The 22,688-nt window shown below is 43.0% G+C and overlaps 1 protein-coding gene across 4 annotated transcripts in view; it reads left to right on the forward strand.

Moving 5' to 3' along the window:
- CDON (cell adhesion associated, oncogene regulated) overlaps window positions 1-22,688 on the forward strand; it is a 122,693-nt gene that overhangs the window by 72,160 nt on the left and 27,845 nt on the right. Inside the window, exon 1 of one of the 4 annotated variants that reach the window (XM_073584956.1) lies at window positions 13,466-13,646. The exons of 2 other annotated variants lie outside the window; for them this stretch is intronic. The gene's annotated coding sequence lies outside the window, so the exon portion shown is untranslated. Of the gene's footprint in view, window positions 1-13,465; window positions 13,647-19,810; window positions 19,832-22,688 lie in introns of those variants that run through there. One more of the 4 variants, XM_073584957.1, reaches the window with a different exon arrangement.

Genomic DNA, 22,688 nt, shown 5'->3' on the forward strand with positions numbered 1-22,688 from the left:
CTTGTGCATAGGGGCTGTATTATAGAAGTTATATTCTTGTACATAAGGGCAGTATTATAGTAGTTATATTCTTGTACATAGGGGCGGTATTATAGTAGCTATATTCTTGGACATATAGGGCATTATTATAGTAGTAGTTATATTCATGTACATAGGAGCAGTATTATAGTCGTTATATTCCTGTACATAGGAGCAGTAATATAATAGTTATATTCTTGTACATAGGGGCAGTATTATAGTAGTTATATTCTTGTACATAGGAGCAGTATTATAGTAGTTATATTCTTGTACATAAGGGTAGTATTATAGTAGTTATATTCTTGCACATGGGGCAGTATTATAGTAGTTATATTCTTGTACATTGGGGCAGTATTATAGTAGTTATATTCTTGTGCATAGGGGCTGTATTATAGAAATTATATTCTTGTACATTGGGGCAGTAATATAGTAGTTATATTCTTGTACATAGGGGCAGTATTATAGTAGTTATATTCTTGTACATAGGAGCAGTATTATAGTAGTTATATTCTTGTACATAAGGGCAGTATTATAGTAGTTATATTCTTGTACATTGGGACAGTAATATAGTAGTTATATTCTTGTGCATAGGGGCTGTATTATAGAAGTTATATTCTTGTACATAGGGGCAGTATTATAGTAGTTATATTCTTGTACATAGGGGCAGTATTATAGTAGCTATATTCTTGGACATATAGGGCATTATTATAGTAGTAGTTATATTCATGTACATAGGAGCAGTATTATAGTCGTTATATTCTTGTACATAGGAGCAGTATTATAATAGTTATATTCTTGTACATAGGGGCAGTATTATAGTAGTTATATTCTTGTACATAGGGGCAGTATTATAGTAGTTATATTCTTGTATATATTGGCAGTATTACAGTAGTTATGTTCTTGCACATAGGAGCAGTATTATAGTAGTTATATTCCTGTACATAGGAGCAGTATTATAGTAGTTATATTCTTGTACATAGGGGCAGTATTATAGTAGTTATATTCTTGTACATAGAGGCAGTATTATAGTAGTTATATTCTTGTAAATAGGGGACAGTATTATAGTAGTTATATTCTTGTACACAATGAAGCAATATTATAGTAGTTATATTCTTGTACATAAAAGCAGTATTATAGCAGTTATATTCTTGTACATAGGGAGCAGTATTATAGTAGTAATATTCTTGTACATAGGGGCAGTATTATAGTAGTTATATTCTTGTACATAGGGGCAGTATTATAGTAGTTATATTCTTGTACATAGGGGCAGTATTATAGTAGTTATATTCTTGTACATATTGGCAGTATTACAGTAGTTATGTTCTTGCACATAGGAGCAGTATTATAGTAGTTATATTCTTGTACATAGGAGCAGAATTATAGTAGTTATATTCTGGTACATAGGGAGCAGTGTTATAGTAGTAATATTCTTGTACATAGGGGCAGTATTATAGTAGTTATATTCTTGTACATATTGGCTGTATTACAGTAGTTATGTTCTTGTACAATGAAGCAATATTCTAGTAGTTATATTCCTGTACATAGAGGCAGTATTATAGTAGTTATATTCTTGTACATAGGGACAGTATTATAATAGTTATATTCTTGTACATAGGGGCAGTATTATAGTAGTTATATTCTTGTAAATAGGGGACAGTATTATAGTAGTTATATTCTTGTACATATTGGCAGTATTACAGTAGTTATGTTCTTGCACATAGGAGCAGTATTATAGTAGTTATATTCTTGTACATAGGAGCAGAATTATAGTAGTTATATTCTGGTACATAGGGAGCATTGTTATAGTAGTAATATTCTTGTACATAGGGGCAGTATTATAGTAGGTATATTCTTGTATATATTGGCTGTATTACAGTAGTTATGTTCTTGCACATAGGAGCAGTATTATAGTAGTTATATTCTTGTACATAGGGGCAGTATTATAGTAGTTATATTCTTGTACATATGGGGCATTATTATAGTAGAAGTTATATTCATGTACATAGGAGCAGTATTATAGCAGTTATATTCTTGTACATAGGAGCAGTATTATAATAATTATATTCTTGTACATAGGGGCAGTATTATAGTAGTTATATTCTTGTACATAGGGGCAGTATTATAGTAGTTATATTCATGTACATAGAGAGCAGTATTATAATAGTTATATTCTTGTACATATTGGCAGTATTATAGTATTTATATTCTTGGACATAGGGGACAGTATTATAGAAGTTATTTTCTTGTACACAATGAAGCAATATTCTAGTAGTTATATTCCTGTACATAGAGGCAGTATTATAGTAGTTATATTCTTGTACATAGGGGCAGTATTATAATAGTTATATTCTTGTACATAGGGGCAGTATTATAGTAGTTATATTCTTGTAAATAGGGGACAGTATTATAGTAGTTATATTCTTGTACATAGGGGCAGTATTATAGTAGTTATATTCTTGTATATATTGGCAGTATTACAGTAGTTATGTTCTTGCACAATGAAGCAATATTATAGTAGTTATATTCTTGTACATAAGAGCAGTATTATAGCAGTTATATTCTTGTACATAGGGAGCAGTGTTATAGTAGTAATATTCTTGCACATAGGGGCAGTATTATAGTAGTTATATTCTTGTACATAGGAGCAGTATTATAGTAGTTATATTCTTGTAAATAGGGGACAGTATTATAGTAGTTATATTCTTGTACACAATGAAGCAATATTATAGTAGTAATATTCTTGTACATAGGGGCAGTATTATATTATATTCTTGTACATAGGGGCAGTATTATAGTAGGTATATTCTTGTACATAGGGGCAGTATTATAATAGTTATATTCTTGTACATATTGGCAGTATTACAGTAGTTATGTTCTTGCACATAGGAACAGTATAGTAGTTATATTCTTGTACATAGGAGCAGTATTATAGTAGTTATATTCTTGTAAATAGGGGCAGTATTATAGTAGGTATATTCTTGTACATAGGGGCAGTATTATAATAGTTATATTCTTGTACATATTGGCAGTATTACAGTAGTTATGATCTTGCACATAGGAACAGTATTATAGTAGTTATATTCTTGTACATAGGAGCAGTATTATAGTAGATATATTCTTGTACATAGGGGGTAGTATTATAGTAGTTATATTCTTGTACATAGGGGCAGTATTATAGTAGTTATATTCTTGTGCTCAATGAAGCAATATCATAGTAGTTATATTCTTGTAAATAGGGACAGTATTATAGTAGTTATATTCTTGTACATAGGGCAGTATTATAGTAGTTATATTCTTTTATATAGGAGGCAGTATTATAGTAGTTATATTCTTGTATGTAGGAGGCAGTATTATAGTAGTTATACATAGGAGCAGTATTATAGTAGTTATATTCTTGTATATAGGGGCAGTATTATAGTAGTTATATAGTATATACTATAGTATTATAGTAGTTATATTCTTGTACATAGGGGCAGTATTATAGTAGTTCTATTGTTGTATGTAAAGAGACATATTGGGCAGTGGGAAATTTGGAGACAAACCATCACCTTGACCTGTTATGTTCCTCAATCTTGATCGACCATTATCCTGTTGAAGAGGAGCTGACGTGGAGAGGGCAATGTACAATGTTTAGGTAGCTTGCCTGTATTTCGTCCAGCAGTGATGACACTGCCTATGCTGTTTTGTCTTCTTCCCATACTGCATTTGTCCATATGATGAAAAATGGGATTCATCCGATCGGGATTCCTTGTTCCATTGCTCTCTAACTGGTTTACAGTTACGCTTTCCCATACGCTGCAATGCTCTGCATGTCCTTGCTCCTTTCTATTGTAGCTATGATGTTCTGCGTGTCTTTACTCCTTTCTATCATAGCTGTGATGCTCTGTTTGTCCTTACTCCTTTCTATCAAGCTGCGATGCTCTGCGTGTTACTCCGTTCTGTCATAGCTGCAATGCTCTGCTTGTTCTGACTCCTTTCTATCAAGGGTGTGAAGCTCTGCGTTTTCTGACTTCTTTCTATCATAGCTGCGATGCTCTGTGTGTCTTAGGCTGAGTTCACACGTGGCGTTTTTTTCACGTTTCCGCGGCGGTTTTAACCGCGTGATTTTGCCGCGAAAAATAAGCATCCCATGCATTCCTATGGGATTCCGCAATGCTGTGCTAATGCTGCGGTTTTTACCGTGGCGTAATCGCTTTGCGGTAAAAAACGCAGCATGCTCATTAATTTTACGGAATCGCGGCGATCCCGCTCCCATAGGAATGCATTGTTCCGCTTACTTCCCGCATGTGGCTATGCACACCATGCGAAAAGTAAGCAGAACAATTGCGGATGGTACCCACGGTCCGGAGGAGACGAGACTGTCCTCCGGGCTTGGGGTACCATATCCCTGTAAAAAATAGAATTTAAAATAAAAAATGGTGTTATTCTTACCTTCCGACGTCCCACGCAGCCTTCCCGCCTCTCTCCACGCTCTCGTTCCCAGTAATCCTTTGCGAAAATGCCCGCGATGACGTCTCACGAAGTCTCGTGGTCATTTGCGCGACGTCATCGCGAATTAAAGCGAGACGTCGCGAACCCGCGAGAACGGACGTCATCGCGGGCATTTTCGCAATGGATTACTGGGAACGAGAGCGTGGAGAGAGGCAGGAAGGCTGCGCGGGACGTCGGAAGGTGAGAATAACACCATTTTTTATTTTTTTATTATTATTTACATTCTATCTTTTACTACTGATGAGGGGAGAGGACCCTGTCCTTGCGGACTTACATTCTACGGGAAGTTATAATGTGAACACGCTCCTACGGCTTTACTAAATCCAATATAATTGATGTAGAATTTCCGTCAATTTGAGCGGTGATATTTCTGCAGTGTTCATAGATTACAATCACAGAAAATTATGAAAAAAAACCTGAAAGAATCCAGTGAAAGTAGAAAGACTGATACTCTGCACTCTGTAGATATACGGTAGTTGTATGTAACTCCCTGAAATAATGAATCCTTTTGTGAAACAATATAGATCAGAGCAGTATTATAGTAGTTATATTCTTGTACATAGGGGGCATTATTATAGTAGTTATATTCTTGTACATGGGGCAGTATTATAGTAGTTATATTCTTGTACATGGGGCAGTATTATAGTAGTTATATTCTTGTACATAAGGGTAGTATTATAGTAGTTATATTCTTGTACATGGGGCAGTATTATAGTAGTTATATTCTTGTACATTGGGGCAGTATTATAGTAGTTATATTCTTGTACATAAGGGGCAGTATTATAGTAGTTATATTCTTGTACATTGGGGCAGTATTATAGTAGTTATATTCTTGTACATAGGAGCAGTATTATAGTAGTTATATTCTTGTACATAGGAGCAGTATTATAGTAGTTATATTCTTGTACATAAGGGCAGTATTATAGTAGTTATATTCTTGTACATGGGGCAGTATTATAGTAGTTATATTCTTGTGCATAGGGGCTGTATTATAGAAGTTATATTCTTGTACATTGGGGCAGTAATATAGTAGTTATATTCTTGTACATAGGGGGCAGTATTATAGTAGTTATATTCTTGTACATAAGGGCAGTATTATAGTAGTTATATTCTTGTACATTGGGACAGTAATATAGTAGTTATATTCTTGTGCATAGGGGCTGTATTATAGAAGTTATATTCTTGTACATAAGGGCAGTATTATAGTAGTTATATTCTTGTACATAGGGGCGGTATTATAGTAGCTATATTCTTGGACATATAGGGCATTATTATAGTAGTAGTTATATTCATGTACATAGGAGCAGTATTATAGTCGTTATATTCCTGTACATAGGAGCAGTAATATAATAGTTATATTCTTGTACATAGGGGCAGTATTATAGTAGTTATATTCTTGTACATAGGAGCAGTATTATAGTAGTTATATTCTTGTACATAAGGGTAGTATTATAGTAGTTATATTCTTGCACATGGGGCAGTATTATAGTAGTTATATTCTTGTACATTGGGGCAGTATTATAGTAGTTATATTCTTGTGCATAGGGGCTGTATTATAGAAGTTATATTCTTGTACATTGGGGCAGTAATATAGTAGTTATATTCTTGTACATAGGGGCAGTATTATAGTAGTTATATTCTTGTACATAGGAGCAGTATTATAGTAGTTATATTCTTGTACATAAGGGCAGTATTATAGTAGTTATATTCTTGTACATTGGGACAGTAATATAGTAGTTATATTCTTGTGCATAGGGGCTGTATTATAGAAGTTATATTCTTGTACATAGGGGCAGTATTATAGTAGTTATATTCTTGTACATAGGGGCAGTATTATAGTAGCTATATTCTTGGACATATAGGGCATTATTATAGTAGTAGTTATATTCATGTACATAGGAGCAGTATTATAGTCGTTATATTCTTGTACATAGGAGCAGTATTATAATAGTTATATTCTTGTACATAGGGGCAGTATTATAGTAGTTATATTCTTGTACATAGGGGCAGTATTATAGTAGTTATATTCTTGTATATATTGGCAGTATTAGAGTAGTTATGTTCTTGCACATAGGAGCAGTATTATAGTAGTTATATTCCTGTACATAGGAGCAGTATTATAGTAGTTATATTCTTGTACATAGGGGCAGTATTATAGTAGTTATATTCTTGTACATAGAGGCAGTATTATAGTAGTTATATTCTTGTAAATAGGGGACAGTATTATAGTAGTTATATTCTTGTACACAATGAAGCAATATTATAGTAGTTATATTCTTGTACATAAAAGCAGTATTATAGCAGTTATATTCTTGTACATAGGGAGCAGTATTATAGTAGTAATATTTTTGTACATAGGGGCAGTATTATAGTAGTTATATTCTTGTACATAGGGGCAGTATTATAGTAGTTATATTCTTGTACATAGGGGCAGTATTATAGTAGTTATATTCTTGTACATATTGGCAGTATTACAGTAGTTATGTTCTTGCACATAGGAGCAGTATTATAGTAGTTATATTCTTGTACATAGGAGCAGAATTATAGTAGTTATATTCTGGTACATAGGGAGCAGTGTTATAGTAGTTATATTCTTGTACATATTGGCTGTATTACAGTAGTTATGTTCTTGCACAATGAAGCAATATTCTAGTAGTTATATTCCTGTACATAGAGGCAGTATTATAGTAGTTATATTCTTGTACATAGGGACAATATTATAATAGTTATATTCTTGTACATAGGGGCAGTATTATAGTAGTTATATTCTTGTAAATAGGGGACAGTATTATAGTAGTTATATTCTTGTACATATTGGCAGTATTACAGTAGTTATGTTCTTGCACATAGGAGCAGTATTATAGTAGTTATATTCTTGTACATAGGAGCAGAATTATAGTAGTTATATTCTGGTACATAGGGAGCATTGTTATAGTAGTAATATTCTTGTACATAGGGGCAGTATTATAGTAGGTATATTCTTGTATATATTGGCTGTATTACAGTAGTTATGTTCTTGCACATAGGAGCAGTATTATAGTAGTTATATTCTTGTACATAGGGGCAGTATTATAGTAGTTATATTCTTGTACATATGGGGCATTATTATAGTAGAAGTTATATTCATGTACATAGGAGCAGTATTATAGCAGTTATATTCTTGTACATAGGAGCAGTATTATAATAATTATATTCTTGTACATAGGGGCAGTATTATAGTAGTTATATTCTTGTACATAGGGGCAGTATTATAGTAGTTATATTCATGTACATAGAGAGCAGTATTATACTAGTTATATTCTTGTACATATTGGCAGTATTATAGTATTTATATTCTTGGACATAGGGGACAGTATTATAGAAGTTATATTCTTGTACACAATGAAGCAATATTCTAGTAGTTATATTCCTGTACATAGAGGCAGTATTATAGTAGTTATATTCTTGTACATAGGGGCAGTATTATAATAGTTATATTCTTGTACATAGGGGCAGTATTATAGTAGTTATATTCTTGTAAATAGGGGACAGTATTATAGTAGTTATATTCTTGTACACAATGAAGCAATATTATAGTAGTTATATTCTTGTACATAAGAGCAGTATTATAGCAGTTATATTCTTGTACATAGGGAGCAGTGTTATAGTAGTAATATTCTTGCACATAGGGGCAGTATTATAGTAGTTATATTCTTGTATATATTGGCTGTATTACAGTAGTTATATTCTTGTACATAGGAGCAGTATTATAGTAGTTATATTCTTGTAAATAGGGGACAGTATTATAGTAGTTATGTTCTTGTACACAATTAAGCAATATTATAGTAGTAATATTCTTGTACATAGGGGCAGTATTATATTATATTCTTGTACATAGGGGCAGTATTATAGTAGGTATATTCTTGTACATAGGGGCAGTATTATAATAGTTATATTCTTGTACATATTGGCAGTATTACAGTAGTTATGTTCTTGCACATAGGAACAGTATTATAGTAGTTATATTCTTGTACATAGGAGCAGTATTATAGTAGTTATATTCTTGTAAATAGGGGCAGTATTATAGTAGGTATATTCTTGTACATAGGGGCAGTATTATAATAGTTATATTCTTGTACATATTGGCAGTATTACAGTAGTTATGATCTTGCACATAGGAACAGTATTATAGTAGTTATATTCTTGTACATAGGAGCAGTATTATAGTAGATATATTCTTGTACATAGGGGGTAGTATTATAGTAGTTATATTCTTGTACATAGGGGCAGTATTATAGTAGTTATATTCTTGTGCTCAATGAAGCAATATCATAGTAGTTATATTCTTGTAAATAGGGACAGTATTATAGTAGTTATATTCTTGTACATAGGGCAGTATTATAGTAGTTATATTCTTTTATATAGGAGGCAGTATTATAGTAGTTATATTCTTGTATGTAGGAGGCAGTATTATAGTAGTTATACATAGGAGCAGTATTATAGTAGTTATATTCTTGTATATAGGGGCAGTATTATAGTAGTTATATAGTATATACTATAGTATTATAGTAGTTATATTTTTGTACATAGGGGCAGTATTATAGTAGTTCTATTGTATGTAAAGAGACATATTGGGCAGTGGGAAATTTGGAGACAAACCATCACCTTGACCTGTTATGTTCCTCAATCTTGATCGACCATTATCCTGTTGAAGAGGAGCTGACGTGGAGAGGGCAATGTACAATGTTTAGGTAGCTTGCCTGTATTTCGTCCAGCAGTGATGACACTGCCTATGCTGTTTTGTCTTCTTCCCATACTGCATTTGTCCATATGATGAAAAATGGGATTCATCCGATCGGGATTCCTTGTTCCATTGCTCTCTAACTGGTTTACAGTTACGCTTTCCCATACACTGCAAGCTGCAATGCTCTGCATGTCCTTGCTCCTTTCTATTGTAGCTATGATGTTCTGCGTGTCTTTACTCCTTTCTATCATAGCTGTGATGCTCTGTTTGTCCTTACTCCTTTCTATCAAGCTGCGATGCTCTGCGTGTTACTCCGTTCTGTCATAGCTGCAATGCTCTGCTTGTCCTGACTCCTTTCTATCAAGGGTGTGAAGCTCTGCGTTTTCTGACTTCTTTCTATCATAGCTGCGATGCTCTGTGTGTCTTAGGCTGAGTTCACACGTGGCGTTTTTTTCACGTTTCCGCGGCGGTTTTAACCGCGTGATTTTGCCGCGAAAAATAAGCATCCCATGCATTCCTATGGGATTCCGCAATGCTGTGCTAATGCTGCGGTTTTTACCGTGGCGTAATCGCTTTGCGGTAAAAAACGCAGCATGCTCATTAATTTTACGGAATCGCGGCGATCCCGCTCCCATAGGAATGCATTGTTCCGCTTACTTCCCGCATGTGGCTATGCACACCATGCGAAAAGTAAGCAGAACAATTGCGGATGGTACCCACGGTCCGGAGGAGACGAGACTGTCCTCCGGGCTTGGGGTACCATATCCCTGTAAAAAATAGAATTTAAAATAAAAAATGGTGTTATTCTTACCTTCCGACGTCCCACGCAGCCTTCCCGCCTCTCTCCACGCTCTCGTTCCCAGTAATCCTTTGCGAAAATGCCCGCGATGACGTCTCACGAAGTCTCGTGGTCATTTGCGCGACGTCATCGCGAATTAAAGCGAGACGTCGCGAACCCGCGAGAACGGACGTCATCGCGGGCATTTTCGCAATGGATTACTGGGAACGAGAGCGTAGAGAGAGGCAGGAAGGCTGCGCGGGACGTCGGAAGGTGAGAATAACACCATTTTTTATTTTTTTATTATTATTTACATTCTATCTTTTACTACTGATGCTGACGAGTGTGACCAACCTGTCAATCAGTTCTCCAAGCGATGCTACAGATCGCTTGGAAAATGCTAGCATTTTGCAAGCTAATTACGCTTGCAAAATGCTAGTTTTTCCGCTGGAAAATCGCGGGAATTTAAAATGCGATTTTCCCGCGGAATGGAATTCCGGAACTCTCGCGGTAATTTCCGCGAGAGTTCCGCTACGTGTGAACTTAGCCTTACTCTTTTGTCATAGCTGCGATGCTCTGCTTGTCCTGACTCCTTTCTATAAAAGATGAGATGCTCTGTATATCCTTACTCCTTTTTATCATAGCTGTGATGCTCTGCGTTTCCTGACACCTTTCTGTCATCGCTGTGATGCTGTGTGTCCTTACACCTTTCTATGATATCTGCAATGCTCTACGTGTCCTGACTCCCTTCTATCATAGCTGCGATGATCTGTGTGTCCTGACACCTTTCTATCATAGCTGCAATGATCTGTGTGTCCTGACACCTTTCTATCATAGCTGCGATGCTCTACATGTTCTGTCTCCTTTCTATCATAGCTGCAATGATCTGTGTGTCCTGACATCTTTCTATCATAGCTGCGATGCTCTGCGTTTCCTGACATCTTTCTATCATAGCTGCGATGCTCTGTGTTTCCTGCACCCTGTGTATACAGATAGATTTGTGATAACGTACAGTTATGTGCAGACGGACCGCACAGCTCGTCTACAGCACTCTGACATCGCAGTGGGCGATCCGCAGCCAGCGCCGTCCCGCACGTGATCCAGTCTAGGTCTCTGGCACTTTCTTGTTATATACAGGAGAGTATCCAAGAACTGTTCGTGTTTCTCCTTTTATCAATTCCTGTTTTGTACCTCGGCCAGTGATGGAGGAGAAACAGATGAGGTGCTGGATTCCTCAGCTGTCACAGACATAAGACTGAAGAAAAGACTTCTCTGCAGAAACAAAACTGAAGTGATGGAGCGGCTGATAATATCCATCATCCTGAGAGAGATCCAGAGCTTGTCACAGGCAGAGCAGACACCTGACACTGATAGCATTAGCTGGGGTGACACACTGATACTGGGGGTGCAGGATACTGACACTGGGGATACAGGATACTGACTCAGTGGGTACAGGATAATGACGCTTACTCGGGTTCCAGGATGATGACACTGACACTCGGGGTACATGGCTCTGACACTCGGGGTACGGGATAATCCCTCTCTGACACTCGGGGTACGGGATAATCCCTCTCTGACACTGGGTAAGGGATAATCCCTCTCTGACACTCGGGGTACGGGATAATCCCTCTCTGACACTCGGGGTACGGGATAATCCCTCTCTGACACTCGGGGTAAGGGATAATCCCTCTCTGACACTCGGGGTACGGGATAATCCCTCTCTGACACTCGGGGTACGGGATAATCCCTCTCTGACACTCGGGGTACGGGATAATCCCTCTCTGACACTCTGGGTAAGGGATAATCCCTCTCTGACACTCGGGGTACGGGATAATCCCTCTCTGACACTCGGGGTACGGGATAATCCCTCTCTGACACTCGGGGTACGGGATAATCCCTCTTTGACACTCTGGGTAAGGGATAATCCCTCTCTGACACTCAGGGTACGGGATAATCCCTGACACTCGGGGTACGGGATAATCCCTCTCTGACACTCGGGGTAAGGGATAATCCCTCTCTGACACTCGGGGTAAGGGATAATCCCTCTCTGACACTCGGGGTACGGGATAATCCGTCTCTGACACTCGGCGTAAGGGATAATTCCTCTTTGACTCTCGGGGTAAGGGATAATCCCTCTCTGACACTCGGGGTACGGGATAATCCCTCTCTGACACTCGGGGTAAGGGATAATCCCTCTCTGACACTCGGGGTATGGGATAATCCCTCTCTGACACTCGGCGTACAGGATAATCCCTCTTTGACTCTCGGGGTAAGGGATAATCCCTCTCTGACACTCGGGGTACGGGATAATCCCTCTTTGACTCTCGGGGTAAGGGATAATCCCTCTCTGACACTCGGGGTACGGGATAATCCCTCTCTGACACTCGGGATACAGAGTGTACACATCTTTCCTCCTTTTCTCTCCTGTTCTTTTCCTTTTCGCCTCATCTTCATCTGTTCCTCATTTTCTCAGCACATTTGGACAGTAGTTTACACCGGTTTTCGTGTGTGGAGGGGGAGGGGGTTCAACACAAATGTTATGTTTGGCCGTATCCAGTCACAGCAAATATTTCTTTCCTCTTGTTTTTTTTCTTTTTTCTTGTGGTAAATTGACAAAGAAAAGTAACTTTCCGCCGCACTTCATATAATCTGCGCTGTGCGGGGAGAGGCACAGCCCGGACGCTTTACCGCCTGGATATAATCACATTACAGCTGTGGAACTAACACATTCTTACAGTTTTCTTTTTTTAATATATATTCTTCTTTTGTAATTTTGTTAATTTTTTTTTTATTTTAATTTTGACCTTGAGATTTAACATCACTTTTTTTTTCGTGCCTATTCCTCATTTTCTGGGAAATTTGAGTGATATAATGGCCGTAGAAGGGTCTTAAACGCAGCACAGAGTATTACAGCAGAGGAGTGCGCGCAGGCGGAAATGCTCTCGTACGTCATTGCTGAATGGTGCCGATGTGCCCCAGCGCTTTGTGGGATTACACCGCTGTATCTATTATTGTCTGGGTGTCTATTTTGGCCAGAATTTGGGACCATGATGCTTTGCAAGAGGGTGATAATGGTGTAGAAGCGCCAAGCCTGTGTTCACTCGTGTCTGAAGTGGCCCTGGAGCTGGATGTGGCCCACTGACCTCTTAGGGCTGCACAGGTTGCCTAGAGGTATGTCCGCCCATCCCCATGTGTTTTCACTGTAATTATGGAGGTGGAAGCTCCTCCCATGTGGCTGTGCTGATGGGGCGGAGCATGACAAGGATGCCCCGCCCCCTGCCCTGGCTTTACACATTGTATCAGTTTTGCCCCTTTAATGCTCCTCTGATGAGCGCAGCTCTGCAGCGGGGCAATCGGACAGTTCTGAGTCTGCGTTGCTCCCCGTTTTCCTCCAGTTGTCGTAGTCCTGCCACCGTTTTCCACCTTTTTGTCCATATTCTTCCTCGTTACAGGTCGCTCGTCTCCAGCGTCTACCAGGCATCTTCTCATCCTTCCCATTGTCTTCCATTAGAATGTAATGTCTTCCCAGCGTAAAACACTTGAAGAACGGAGCAGTCACTTCTCTTCACGCCTATAGTGGTGAAACAAAAGCCTGAACGTGTGAGCAGCGAGCCGTTTTCCCATAGAAATGAATAGGTAGATTATTTTGAACATTTTTTCCAGTGTGCAGAGGAGTGGACGCTTAAAAACTGACATAATAAACCATAGTGTGAACACGCCCTGAAGAGTTTTGGAGTTTGATAAAGACACACCTTAATTAAAAATTCTTAATGAAATAATCACACAAACTTTTTGACTAAATTTATTATTCTGCTATTCCAACAGACTCCCTTGTTCTCCTGGAAAAAAAAAATATAAAAACAACAATATACATACCTCTCTGCCATTCAGTCATGTCCCCTGCTGCAATCCATCACAAGGGGTTAGCTAATGCTACCGGCCCTGCTGTAAACCACTGCCGAATGAATGAATTCATCTCTGCGCAGGTGCCTCGGCTGACCGGGGATGAACTAATTAACATGGGAAAGTTTCTGAACTTTTTCCCATGCTGTCAGTTCACCTCCGGTCAGCCGGGGTCTCCGCGCAGCCTCAGTGATTTCAGCGGTAGTTAGTGAGGCTGCGCAGAGTCCCTGGCTGACCTGAGGTGAACTCAGGAGCGTGGGAAAAAGTTCAGAAACTTTCCAACGCTTATTAGTTAATCTCCGGTCAGCAAGGGAGGCTGCGCAGAGATGTATCTATAAACCTAAATTTACCATTATCATAAAGTATACTGTGTCACGAAAAAACAGTCTCAAAATCACTGGAATTTGTTGAAGCGTTCCAGAGTTATCATCACATAGGGACACTGGTCAGATTTAAAAAAATTGGCCCCATCACTAAGGGGCTGAGAACTTTTTCTAAGTTTCTTTAGGGGGAGGAGAAAAAAATGCTCAAAAAACTTGTATTTATCGCAATGCAGATTTCCCATAGACATGAATAGAACCCGTTCTCCAAGTGACTTTGGAATGGATCCGCTCCTAAAATTCCCTTTAAAAAAAAAAGTAAAATAAAAGCCCCAAAGCCACAACATGTGTGAACATAGACTCACTTCACTGTGTGGATGATGGCTCAGGATTGGACATGCTGGGAGTTGTATTTTCTTGGCAAGCGGAGACCACTGCCCGGGGTATTACGGCCGCCATATGGTCTCCGCCTGTAATGGACGTCGTCGTTAGCTTATACGCTGGCATCCGCGGAGAATGGCCGCCCCGGGGGAAGCGATGGGGACCCTGTGGGATACTTTAAAATTGACTTGGAAACTCGGCCAAGAGAACAGCGTGAAGACGCGCGGAGAATAAAGGCTTTCCTTCAATCTCCAAGGAGCCTCCGGCCTTTGGAATGTGTCAGTTTATTCTCTCTGTAGGAAACCTGTCAGCTCCGCTACCTCCACAAAGGTACCATGGGATGGAGGGCTCCGCCGCTGCCCCCCCGCCTCCCCCGAAACAACCATCTCCCTGCGGACTGTACATTTGTATCAAGATGTGAAATATGACTGTTCTCTGTGTCACAGATACAGGTCTGTGGAATGTGTCATTGTTCACACACTGCGCTTTTTAGTTTTCTGTATCCTGCGATGTAACATTTATTATTTCTTTGCCTTTGGGTATTGGTGCAGCAGCGCCTGGCTGCCATGACCGTTCCCTAGTTGACTCCCCCCATATGTTCCACTCTCCCACACTTTTATATCCACCGGATACTTTAGAACTTCTGCACCGGACCAATGGTCGGGCGTACATGGAATAACGGCCTCGCCCTTTATTATAAGCTTTAGGCTGTGTGCACACGTAGCGATTTTTAAGCGTTTTTTCCGCGATTTTCGGCGCGAAAACGCTTAAAAATCGTGTACAGAACGCCCCCCATGCATTCCTATGGTATTCCGCACATGCTGTGCTAATGCTGCGCTTTTTTCCGCGGCGGAATCGCATCGCGGAAAAAAATCGCAGCATGCTCATTCTTTTGTGCGGAATCGCAAAGAATTGCCGCGATTCCGCACCCATAGGAATGCATGAGAATCACTTACTTCCCGCATGTGGCTATGCCCACCATGCGGGAAGTTAAGCGTCTCATGTGCGGTTGGTACCCACGGTGTGGAGGAGAGGAGACTGTCCTCCAGGCCCTGGGTACCATACCCCTGTAAAAAAAAGAATAAAAAATACAAAATCGGGGTATATTTACCTTCCGGTGTCCCGCGCTGCATTCCCGGCCTAGCGTTCCCAGTAATGCCTTGCGGCACAGTCCTGTGATGACGTGGTCTCGCGAGATCGCTATAGCAACGCGAGACTACGTCATCACAGGTCTCGCAAGGCATTACTGGGAACGCTGAGGCCGGGAATGCAGCGCGGGACGCCGGAAGGTAAATATACCCCGATTTTTTATTTTTTTTTTTTAGCATTTTAACATCCTATCTTTTACTATTGATGCCGCATAGGCAGCCTCAATAGTAAAAACCTGGTCACACTTGTCAATCACTATGTTTGACGAGTGTGACCAACCTGTCAATCACTTTCCAAGCGATGCTTCAAATCGCTTGGAAAGTGCTTGAATATCGCACGCGAAAATCGCGGCAAAATCCCGATCATAATCGCGGTGAAATCGCGCGGAAAAAAACGCGCGATTTCTGGGAAGGAGTCCGGTTTTTAGTGATCGTTTTAAAAACGCTACGTGTGCACATAGCCTTAGGGTCTAGAAAATAAAAAGAACTTTTATAAAATTAGATAATCATGGCCACATTAATCTAACAACAGCGCCACCATGGCCCAGAAGGTTCTGCGCAGTATTGCAGCTTGGCCTCATTGATTTCAGTAAAGCTCAGCGGCATGGACAAAGTTTTGTATGAAAGCAGCCATGTTTTTTAGTCGGGATCTAAAGTCACTTGGAACTGTGCAAGGTGGATGGTGAACTCACCAGGTACTGATGATGGAGGAGACGGGCAGTCACCAGGTACTGATGATGGAGGAGACGGGCAGTCACCAGGTACTGATGGAGGAGATGGGCAGTCACCAGGTACTGATGGAGGAGACGGGCAGTCACCAGGTACTGATGATGGAGGAGACGGGCAGTCACCAGGTACTGATGATGGAGGAGACGGGCAGTCACCAGGTACTGATGATGGAGGAGACGGGCAGTCACCAGGTACTGATGATGGAGGAGACGGGCGGTCACCAGATACTGATGATGGAGGCGACAGGCGGTCACCAGATACTGATGATGGAGGCGACAGGCGGTCACCAGATACTGATGATGGAGGCGACAGGCGGTCACCAGATACTGATGATGGAGGCGACAGGCGGTCACCAGATACTGATGATGGAGGCGACAGGCGGTCACCAGATACTGATGATGGAGGTGATGGGCGGTCACCAGATACTGATGATGGAGGAGACGGGCAGTCACCAGGTACTGATGATGGAGGAGACGGGCAGTCACCAGGTACTGATGATGGAGGAGACGGGCAGTCACCAGGTACTGATGATGGAGGAGACGGGCAGTCACCAGGTACTGATGATGGAGGAGACGGGCAGTCACCAGGTACTAATGATGGAGGAGACGGGCGGTCACCAGATGCTGATGATGGAGGTGACAGGCGGTCACCAGATACTGATGATGGAGGCGACAGGCGGTCACCAGATACTGATGATGGAGGCGACAGGCGGTCACCAGATACTGATGATGGAGGCGACAGGCGGTCACCAGATACTGATGATGGAGGTGACAGGTGGTCACCAGATACTGATGATGGAGGAGACGGGCGGTCACCAGATACTGATGATGGAGGCGACAGTCGGTCACCAGATACTGATGATGGAGGCGACAGGTGGTCACCAGATACTGATGATGGAGGAGACGGGCGGTCACCAGATACTGATGATGGAGGTGACAGGCGGTCACCAGATACTGATGATGGAGGTGACAGGTGGTCACCAGATACTGATGATGGAGGCGACAGGCGGTCACCAGATACTGATGATGGAGGCGACAGGCGGTCACCAGATACTGATGATGGAGGTGACAGGTGGTCACCAGATACTGATGATGGAGGAGACGGGCGGTCACCAGATACTGATGATGGAGGCGACAGGCGGTCACCAGATACTGATGATGGAGGCGACAGGTGGTCACCAGATACTGATGATGGAGGAGACGGGCGGTCACCAGATACTGATGATGGAGGCGACAGGCGGTCACCAGATACTGATGATGGAGGTGACAGGTGGTCACCAGATACTGATGATGGAGGAGACGGGCGGTCACCAGATACTGATGATGGAGGCGACAGGCGGTCACCAGATACTGATGATGGAGGCGACAGGCGGTCACCAGATACTGATGATGGAGGTGACAGGTGGTCACCAGATACTGATGATGGAGGAGACGGGCGGTCACCAGATACTGATGATGGAGGCGACAGGCGGTCACCAGATACTGATGATGGAGGTGACAGGTGGTCACCAGATACTGATGATGGAGGAGACGGGCGGTCACCAGATACTGATGATGGAGGCGACAGGCGGTCACCAGATACTGATAATGGAGGCGACAGGTGGTCACCAGATACTGATGATGGAGGAGACGGGCGGTCACCAGATACTGATGATGGAGGAGACGGGCGGTCACCAGATACTGATGATGGAGGCGACAGGCGGTCACCAGATACTGATGATGGAGGTGACAGGTGGTCACCAGATACTGATGATGGAGGAGACGGGCGGTCACCAGATACTGATGATGGAGGCGACAGGCGGTCACCAGATACTGATGATGGAGGAGACGGGTAGTCACCAGATACTGGTGATGGAGATGACTGGCGGTCACCAGATACTGATGGGATTTTCATTTTTTTTGTTAATTCTCTTTGCATTTTGCTACTTGATAAATCTTTGGAACCTTCTTATATTAGAAAACAGCAAAAGAGCAGAAAGGTTTACCCCTCCAGGCCTCCAGACAAATGCAGTGGACCCATATAATTAAGATGGCAACACTGGTGCAAGAATACCGATGAAACAACCGCTCACAGCCTACCAATTCAGGGTGCAGTTGGACCCATTTGGTCTTGTAAACTGCGGTATCTGTTCACATGGCATGCATTTTGATAGCGCTGGGCAGCCTGCCTGAGCTAATAGAAGGGTGTCACTACTAGGCTGGCCTGGCTGCTGTGCATGGCCATAGTGTGAACAGCGCCGCATGCAAGTGTTTTATTGTGCATTAACATTCCAGGCAGCCGCCCCCTCCATGAATTGGTAGGCTGTGAGCGGTTGTTTCATCGGTATTCTTGCACCTGTGTTGCCATCTTAATTATATGGGTCCACTGTATCCTGATAGTGCATTTGTCTGGAGGCCTGGACGGGTAAACCTCTCTGCTCTTTTGCTGTTTTCTATTATTGCAGGATTTTTAGGTCCTCTTTCTGTGCTATTTCAACCTTCTTATATTGCAGATTTCTTCCACTCCTGCCTAAGGGTATGTGCACACGTATTTTTTAGTGCTGCGGATTTGTCCCCGCGGATTTGTAAAAATCTGCAGGTAAATTTCAGGTCTAAAGACCAGCGGGTTACCCTGTGGTTTTCCCCTGCGGTTTATCACCTCTACAATAGAGGAGATGGTAAACCGCAGCAGAATCCGCAGAAAAGAAGTGACATGTCATTTCTTTCTGCGGATTTGAAACCGCAGCAAAACCACGCTGAAAATTCCGCAGCATCTGCACTGCGGTTTCCATTTTACGTAGAGTAAAATGGTACTGTACAACGCAGCAGATTCTGCTGCGGACCCGCAGGGCCAGAAACACTGCAGATCTGTAGCAAAATCCATAACGTGTGCACGTAGCCTAATGCTTTTGCACGGTCCCTCTTACTCAGGAGGGTAATGGCGCTGATGTTGCCACTTCCATCCCCTGCCCCTTGAAAGATCTTGCATTTCGCCTTCACTGTTGTCCTTGTGACAACAATTGTGGATGATGGGAGTTGCCGGCTGCTGGGGGCACAGCTGGGGGCAGCAGGTGACCGTTGTCCGTCCTACGATCAATACTGATCTGTCTTCACTCGTATCACAATATTGATATCGGGGTGAATGTTTCTAATACAGAGGTGACTTGGGGTCTGGGCGGCAGACAGGTTGGATTAGTCCCGTCTGTAGTTAATATTTAATTTCATGTTTATTTTTCGGACGTCTACTGCCCTTGAACTGAGGGAATGTGAAATAAAGACCCCACACCTGCCTCCTCATCAGCTGCTCCGCCAAGAATGACCGCAACGTTATCCTGGCCGGAAGCACTGCGTCTTCTCCAAGTGTAAGAGTCCATACTAAAAGGGATTGTTACTGAAGGGGTCCGGGATAGAGAGGAGACCAGTAGGTGGGAAGGTGCACGCCGAGGGTGCATTGAGTGCATGTGCTGGGTTTGATCAGTCATTCGGTGCTGACAGTGTTATGGAGCCTTCCCTGGTATCACTATGGGGCTCCAGGTGAGGGGCGGCTGAATCCTTTATCGGCCATGCAGAGGGTTAGCTGCCAGCTGAGCATCCGTACAGCAGACCTCTATTCCTTCCCCCTCCTCCATACACATGAACGCTCAGCTCGGCTGAGTGTCCATGTGTTTTCAGCACCAAGAGAGGAGAAAGCCGCTGCCAGACCCCTGAAAATAAAAGGGTCAGCTGTTGTAATATGCCATTTTTTCTGCTTTGTTCTATACCTTATATACTGCCAGATTCTGGCTTTTAGTATTTGATCCATTTATTTTATCTCCTATATTTTCTGTTGTTTTGTTATAATTGTATCCCATAATCCATACCCTTAGTGATCGCACACTAATGTGTGACTGTCTGTGTTCTGCCTGACTGCACACAGACCCCTGAGAACGTCGTCCTCTAATCCTCATCTGTCGGCAGGCCCGGATTGGTAATATGCCCAACCGGGCATTTTCCCGCTGGGCCGCTGTCATGTGGGCCGCTGATGCGGCCACTGGCCTGGCTGTTGTTCCTGCCGCCGGCCCTCTAAGGGCACAGCGGTTATAGTTTCCAACCCTCCTGGGATTTTTCTGTCCCGCACTGCAGGGAGATAAGCCCTCCCTTCCACCCAACGCACCCCACCCCATCCTCGCCCTAGCACAGGACCTGTGATGAGGTCACAGGAGGGGGAGGAGTCAGGGGTAACATGATCAGGAGTCTTTGTCCAGACCCCTGACTCCACCCCTCCTGTGACCTCATCACAGGTCCTGTGCGCACAGCCCTGCCTCTTGGTGTCTGCAGGACTCTGCTGTGCGGAGCCGTATGTGTACGAGGTGTACGGAGAGGAGCCGTGTGTGTATGAGGTGTACGGAGCGGAGCCATGTGTACGAGGTGTACGGAGCGGAGCCGTGTGTGTACGAGGTGTACGGAGCGGAGCCGCGTGTGTACGAGGTGTACGGAGCGGAGCCATGTGTACGAGGTGTACGGAGCGGAGCCGTGTGCGTACGAGGTGTACGGAGCGGAGCCGTGTGTACGAGGTGTACGGAGCGGAGCCGTGTGTGTACGAGGTGTACGGAGCGGAGCCGTGTGTGTACGAGGTGTACGGAGCGGAGCCGTGTGCGTACGAGGTGTACGGAGAGGAGCCGTGTGCGTACGAGGTGTACGGAGAGGAGCCGTGTGCGTACGAGGTGTACGGAGCGGAGCCGTGTGCGTACGAGGTTTACGGAGCGGAGCCGTGTGCGTACGAGGTGTACGGAGAGGAGCCGTGTGCGTACGAGGTGTACGGAGCGGAGCCGTGTGCGTACGAGGTGTACGGAGCGGAGCCGTGTGCGTACGAGGTGTACGGAGCGGAGCCGTGTGTGTACGAGGTGTACGGAGCGGAGCCGTGTGTGTACGAGGTGTACGGAGCGGGGCCGTGCGTACGAGGTGTACGGAGCGGGGCCGTGCGTACGAGGTGTACGGAGCGGAGCCGTGTGCGTACGAGGTGTACGGAGCGGAGCCGTGTGCGTACGAGGTGTACGGAGCGGAGCCGTGTGCGTACGAGGTGTACGGAGCGGAGCCGTGTGCGTACGAGGTGTACGGAGCGGAGCCGGATGTGTACGAGTTGTACGGAGAGGAGCCGCGTGTGTATGAGGCAGGGCCGGGCTGGGACTAAAATTTATTTGAAGTTACACAGGCCCACTAGTCGGGAATCGGGGATGCCGGCCATGTTAGCGGATCATGATATGTCCTGCATTGGGAGGCTCAGGTGGGCACTACAATGGGAGCTGGGCTGCTATAGTATCTTTATAGAATATTTCTTTCTTTCTCATTCTCTGTTCTGTCTTTCCCTCATTTTCTCTCTCTCTGTTCTTTCTTCCCCCTCTTTATTTCTTTTTCTTTCCTCTCTGTTCTTTCTTTTCTTTACTTCTTTCTTTCTCTCTCTTCTTTCTCTCTCTCTCTTTTCTTTTCTCTCTCTGTTTTCTCTCTTCCTTACTACCAGTCACTGTGCCCATAATGCCAGCCACTGTGCCCTCAGTACCAGTCAGTGTGATCAGCAGTGCTAAATGGGTGCGGTTGGGCGTGGACATGGGTGTGACTAGTTGTGAAATGGATGTGGCCGGGGCGTGGCCTAAAATTTGCAGTGGCCGCAGTCTTTGTCCCTCTTTCCCTTCTTCAAAACTTGGGAGGTATGATAGGGGTGGCTTTGACCAGGGGGTCTGGTTGCCCAATGGATAGCAGTTCTGCCAGGAATTCTGTCACCGTGCGTACAAAAGGGGACAGAGCTTTGGGAGGAGTACTGTACCTAAAAGCAATAAATAGGACTGAGCTGAAATACTGGGCACAGCTATGACTGCATGTTATATAGTCGTATTAATCTCCTCTCACTTCTTGTAACCTACAAGTGTACAAAGATATTATATAGTCACCATGTGACTAGTGGGCCTGTGTAACTTCAAATGCAAGGGCTGAATATTAGTCCCAGTCCGGCCCTGTCTGTCGGTCTCTCTGGGTGTCACCGTCTCGTCCTCGGAGCCGCCAGTGACGCTCTGTGGGTGCGGGGCACTCTGAGATCTCACCTGTGAATGCGCCAGAATCACTTTTATTTCTTGCAGTTTTCGGATATGCCGCAGTCGTTACTTCTTTACTCTTCATATATTTTCTGGATTCTGTGACTTATGTATCAGATTATTGCATTAGTTGGTTTCTTGCTGTTAGACCCTG

The sequence above is a fragment of the Dendrobates tinctorius genome, unplaced genomic scaffold, assembly GCF_039654945.1.
Source record: "Dendrobates tinctorius isolate UK_male_01 unplaced genomic scaffold, ASM3965494v1 ptg000086l, whole genome shotgun sequence".
NCBI classification, from domain to species: Eukaryota; Metazoa; Chordata; class Amphibia; order Anura; family Dendrobatidae; genus Dendrobates; species Dendrobates tinctorius.